This window comes from Crocodylus porosus, unplaced genomic scaffold (genome assembly GCF_001723895.1).
Source record: "Crocodylus porosus isolate Cpor-Errol unplaced genomic scaffold, CroPor_comp1, whole genome shotgun sequence".
Classification (NCBI taxonomy): domain Eukaryota; kingdom Metazoa; phylum Chordata; order Crocodylia; family Crocodylidae; genus Crocodylus; species Crocodylus porosus.
The window spans coordinates 33,463,689-33,469,090 of NW_017728886.1; the positions used below are offsets into that span (position 1 = coordinate 33,463,689).

Sequence of the window (5,402 nt, forward strand, 5' to 3'; positions counted from 1 at the left end):
AAGCCAGTTGACATAGTAGAAAGTGTTTCTTGGGGTAGTAATGAAGTGGAATTGTAACAAAATAGCTTTTTAGTTTTTCTTAAAATTGTTCTATTGTGATTTCAAGATTCAGTTCATCATGTACCCGGACAGAAAACATACCCTGTAAAGCCTTATAAAGTCTAGTAGGCTATGGCAGTAGGATCCATATTGCTTACTCTCCTGTAGCCCTGTGTCTCTTGCATCTTTACTGCAATCTCACATGGGCACTTATCTAAGGGCTGCAGGTGTTGCCTTAAAGTGATCTCTTACATATTATCTATTGGCTGGCTTAGGTGTTCTTCTGCTCAGTCTGCTGAGTCATATACCAGCCTCTCTTGATTTAGAGCAGGGGTTCCCAAACTGTGGTATGTGTACCCCTGGGGGGTTGCAAGCCATCTCTGAGGGGTATGTGAGAGAAATTGTAATGGTGAATTTAATTTTCATTATAATAATTGGTATTGAATGGGGTTAAAATATCAAATGTATGCTGGTAGGGGTACACAAGCAGCTGGTAAATCTGAAAAGGGGTACACAATAAGAAAAAATTTGGGAATGTCTGATTTAGAGTATAGGAAACATAGACCATGTAGACATATTAAGCACACTGTGGTGCTCTTGGGTTCACTATAGAGCTCTCTGGCCTTGTGAACTAGAAGTAGTGTCTCTGCAGAGTGTGAGGACTAGGCTGAAGCACCATGTGCAATCCTCCCCATTTTATCTGGACCCTTCATTCTCCCCCTGTGGCACCACCTAGTTCAATTTGTTTACATTTGCTAGCTTCCTGTAGCACATGGTGCTATCTGTCCTTTTTTCTTCATCATTGGTTTGTCCAGCCCTCACCAGTGCTCCACCCTCATTACACAGCAGTGGAAATGGCCTCATACAACAAGGAAGTCATTGTAAAATCCCATGAAAGGGTGCTTCAACGTGGCTTAATCTGGAGTTCTTATACCTGGTGCAGTGATTGTTCCTGCCTCGTACACACTGCTCCTGGGATCTATTACTCAACCTATTTTCCATGGTACCTGAAGTTGTCAGTGTGCAGCTATATTCTCAGTACAATTAGCAAGCAGTTCTGTAATGTGGGTTGAGTGAGCAGGGCATGTGCCACAGTCACTGCCTAAGAGGAAGAATGCCAGAAGGCCATGGAGGAAGTGCCTCACCCTCCCACCCCATGCACTGTCTGCACAGAGGGCTTTAGCAAGCATCCAGTACAGGCAGTATGCATCATGGAGTGCAAGGCATTATGGCAATTATGATTTTTGTAGAGCAGCAGTGGAGTTTGCTACTCCTGTGGGGAGAATGGACCCCCATTTTTGCCACCAATATAAGCCTTTGTTTTGCTTTTTTGACATGGCTTCAGTGGCAAAAAATGGGGTGAAAGTTTCCCTTCAGTGGCAGTGAATTACCAGACTACATAGACTCATCTGGCCCTCTGACTACTACCCCATGCTGCTCATCCATGTGAGCACCAATGATACTGCCAGGGGAGATCCTGAGTGTATCAAAAGTGACTACAGGGCTCTGGGTGCAAGGATGAGGGGGTCTGGGTGATCAGGAAAGGTCCTGGATGATTGGAAAAGGGAAATCATAGTACCCATATTTAAGAAAGGGAAAAAGGAGGACCCAGGGTGTGGTGGGCCAGTAGCGGGTGCTCCTGTGTTGAGCCACACACCTTTCTGTGCCTGGCAACCTTCTAGGTGCTGAGCGCCTCCCGGGGGGTGCCTCATGTCTCACCAACCACCTTCCTGGAGCACACCTGTTAGCCTGGGGGTATTGCTGCCACCACCCAGGGATGGGCTTGATCCTGGCTCAGTGCAAAGTCAACCAGGGGGATGGTCGGATGGATGAGCCAAGAGGGGTGTCTGTGCTGTGCCAACAGGACCATGGGCAACATCTCTGGCAACCTTCTGAAGAGTCTGATCAGCAAGAAGGAGATATGCATCCTGATGTTGGGGCAGGATGCTGCCGGCAAGACTACCATCCTCTACAAGCTGAAGCCAGGTGAGATTGTCACCACCATCCCCACCATTGGGTTCAATGTGGAGACAGTCAAGTACAAGAACATCAGCTTCACTGTGTGGGACATGGGTGGTCAGGACAAGATCCAGCCCCTCTGGTGACACTACTTCCAGAATACCCAGGGCCTGATCTTCATAATGGTAAAAGTGGGATCTGAAGAACCTTCTGTATTGAAGGGATAACTTGGGGAAGGGAATAGAATCACTGAAAACCCTTGAGTAAACAATCTCTAATTTGGCATCGGGTCAACTGGACAGTGTAGATAGCTAGGATGGTGGACGAGTATGACCACATGATGGTGGCTGACTTGAGAGAGATGATGAAAGAGAGAGGCCTTCCAGTGAGGAAGGAGCAAAAGAGAGAACACCTAATTAAGATCTTGTGCGATAATGACCAGGCTACAAGATCACCTCTGCGCATCCATACAGAACCCACTGGGGGTGCTGAGGGGCCATCCTCTGCATGGGACTTCTAGAAATACCAGCTGCAGCTAGAAGCTACGGAGTGATAACACAGGTTCAAGCATGAGCTAGAGTTGAAAAGAATGGAGTTGGAGGGTTAGGACCAGCGTGAGGAGGTACAGCATGAGCATGAGAAGTCCAGCACCAACATGAGGCAAAGGCCGAAGAGACAAGGCTCAAGCGTGAACACCATCTTGCAGCACTCTGGATGCAGTCAACTGCTGGAACTACAGGCACCCAGCTGGAACAAACTGCATCCCCCAGAAGGAACACCCCAGTCTTCTCTCATTATAAAGACGGGGATGATCCAGAAGTGTTCCTAAGCAACTTTGAAAACCAAGCGTGCCGATGGAAGTTGCCAAAGGAAGAGTTCATGAAACACATGGCTGTTCTGGTTGAGGGTGACATGTCTGTTGTCCTGAACAACCTGCCCTTGGAATCAGTGGATAATTATGATGCCTTTAAAAATGCTGTGTGTTCAAGGTTCAGGTTAGGACCAGATTATTTTGGGAAAAAATTCCAGAATGCCATCTGTCGCAGAGCACTCAGGTGCCCTGCACCTAAAAGCAGAAATGGCTCAGGAGAGACCCCTAGTGGTGAGAAGAGGGAGGCTCAACTGCCAGTCACCAGGGCAGCACAGGTGCTAGTTCCTAGGGGAACCAAGGGAATCAGCTGACAGGAAGGGGCAGGGCTTGGCCCCTTCTTAAACCCAAGCATGAGGCCAGGAGAGCAGTTCCCCTCTGGTGGCCAAGGAAGGGGGAGCTCGGCCAGTGCAGAGAGAAAGGAGAAGATAGACTGCATGAGCATCCCCTGGTTGTGGCTATGAGTTGGAGTATTTTCCCGATAGGGATAGAACATTGTTTTGACTGGACAGTTTAGTTTTATGTTATAGCCTAGGGGCTTTATGGTTTTTTTGTGTTTACTGTTTTAACCAGAGGACCGGGTGAGGCTATTAGGGGTTGGAGGAGGCCTCATAGGAGCTCCATGGTAATGTGGGGCCCTGGTGCCAGAGAGGGCGCAGCATTTTGGGGGTGCATTGACCCCAGTCCTGGAGGGAGTGGGGATGGTGAGGAGCCCCGGAAGTAAAGGAGAGGGCCAAGGCATAGGGCAAACCATGTCAAATACCATCTGCAAGGCTTGGGCTGCGGTGTAGGGGAGGAAAAGGAGCCGCAGATAGTGCTCCCTGACACCGGGCATATAAAGTGGGCAGCCTTCCACTAATTACATCACTCAATCAATTAAGATCAAGGCATGGCAGGAGAGTAAGCAGGTGGTTAGCCCAAGACAGGAAGGCAGAGCCACCAACAGAAAGGCTCCAGCAGAGATACTCCTGTCACACCATCCCACAACCAGGGAAGTCTATGGTCATTGCAGCCCCAGGTGTGGGACTCACTCCTTAAATGGGCAGATGGAGCCAAGGCTGACAATAGAGAGAAGATGCTAAACCTCATAGCACTGGACCAATTTTATCACCACTGTCTGAAGGAGATTAAAACCCTAGTTAAAGACAGGGCCCCCAAAACCATCCAAGAAGCTGCTGAAATTGCAGACCAGCTGTTGCTAAATCATGAGGGGCTGGACAAGAAGCCTTTCTACTTTGGGAAGGAACAGAAAGTGTTCCAAAAAGGGGGAAAGGGAAGGCCAGGCCCAAAAACAGAAAGAGGGCCATCTCCTGCTGAGCGCAAGGTGGCCCCAGATTCAGAAAAACCACCCAATTCAGAAAAGGGGTTGCTATAACTGCAGGGAGCTGGGCCACATCAAGCCAAACTGCCCAAACCTAAGCAACAAACCCAAGCCAATCAGACATGCAACAGCTGTAAGCAGTGAGGAGGGGGACCCGAGCCACTCTGAGAGGCATACCTGTTGCTACAGGATTACAAAGGGAAAGGAGGTGACAGCCACCCACCAGACTAACATAATGTTAGACAGGAGAACCCTTGTCAGGGAACTGGACACAGGGGCCAGTGTGTCATTAATCAATGCCAACCTTGTTTCACCTGCAGATATAGTCCTGGGGAGGACCCTTACCATTCTAGGGGTGGGGCCTCAGCCATTTGAGGTACCGGTAACCCATCTCCCCATCGAGTGGAGTGGCTGTGGGATGTGCATAGAACTGGGAGTGCTGGAAGGGGTCCTGTTCCCTTCCTGGTGGGATGTGATGTTTTGGAGCTAGAACACCTACAAAGAGAGGAGGCCCACCTCTGAGAGCCCTACTGTGTTAACGTGGTGACTCATCAACACAGCAGAAAGGTTAAGGTGGGAGGAGTGGAGACTTCCCACGGCCTGGTCACCCAGTTGGCTACAGAGGCAGAGGGGAAGAAGGGAGAGACTCAGACTCTCTCTGACTGCAACCAGCCACCAGCCATTGAGGAAACTAGCAACTTCGAGGTTGGGTTAAGTGACAGTCCCAGGGAGGAAACTGGTAGAGGAAACTGAGACTCTTGGAGAGAAGTTAGATGACAACGCCGAGAGTGAAGGTGCACTCTTTACAGGAGCTTCAGAACTCCCGATGATTGATTAGCCAGGCACGAGAAGTTCAAGTAGGAGGTTCTAGGGGACCCCAGCTTGGAAGAACTCCAGCAGATGGCTCAGGAGCAAGAGACAGAGTTCACCCCAGATAAGAGGGAATAAGTGGTCTGGGATAAGGGACTCCTATATCAGCTGTGAGTACCGAAGGACCATGCCGAGACATGGGAACCCTGTCGCCAGCTCATAGTACCTCATAAGTTCAGAGAACAATTGCTTTCCATAGCTCATGATTTACCTGGTCGTATGAGCAGGAATGGACATGCCAGCAGCTGCAAGTGAACTTTTATTGGCCCAGAATTGCCCAGAATGTGATGGCAGTCACTCATCGTGGTGCCCTGTGACCAGTGGGGTCCCTCAAGGCTCTGTCCT

The 5,402-nt window shown here is 49.5% G+C and overlaps 1 long non-coding RNA gene and 1 pseudogene across 1 annotated transcript in view; both read left to right on the forward strand.

The window, feature by feature from the left end:
• Positions 1–1,611: 1,611 nt before the first annotated feature.
• Positions 1,612–5,402, forward strand: part of LOC109320318 — a 5,986-nt gene continuing 2,195 nt past the window's right edge. The window contains exon 1 of the long non-coding RNA XR_002103779.1: positions 1,612–1,652. This is a non-coding gene — a long non-coding RNA (uncharacterized LOC109320318). The remainder of the gene's footprint in view (positions 1,653–5,402) is intronic.
• Positions 1,908–2,171, forward strand: LOC109320242 (annotated as a pseudogene).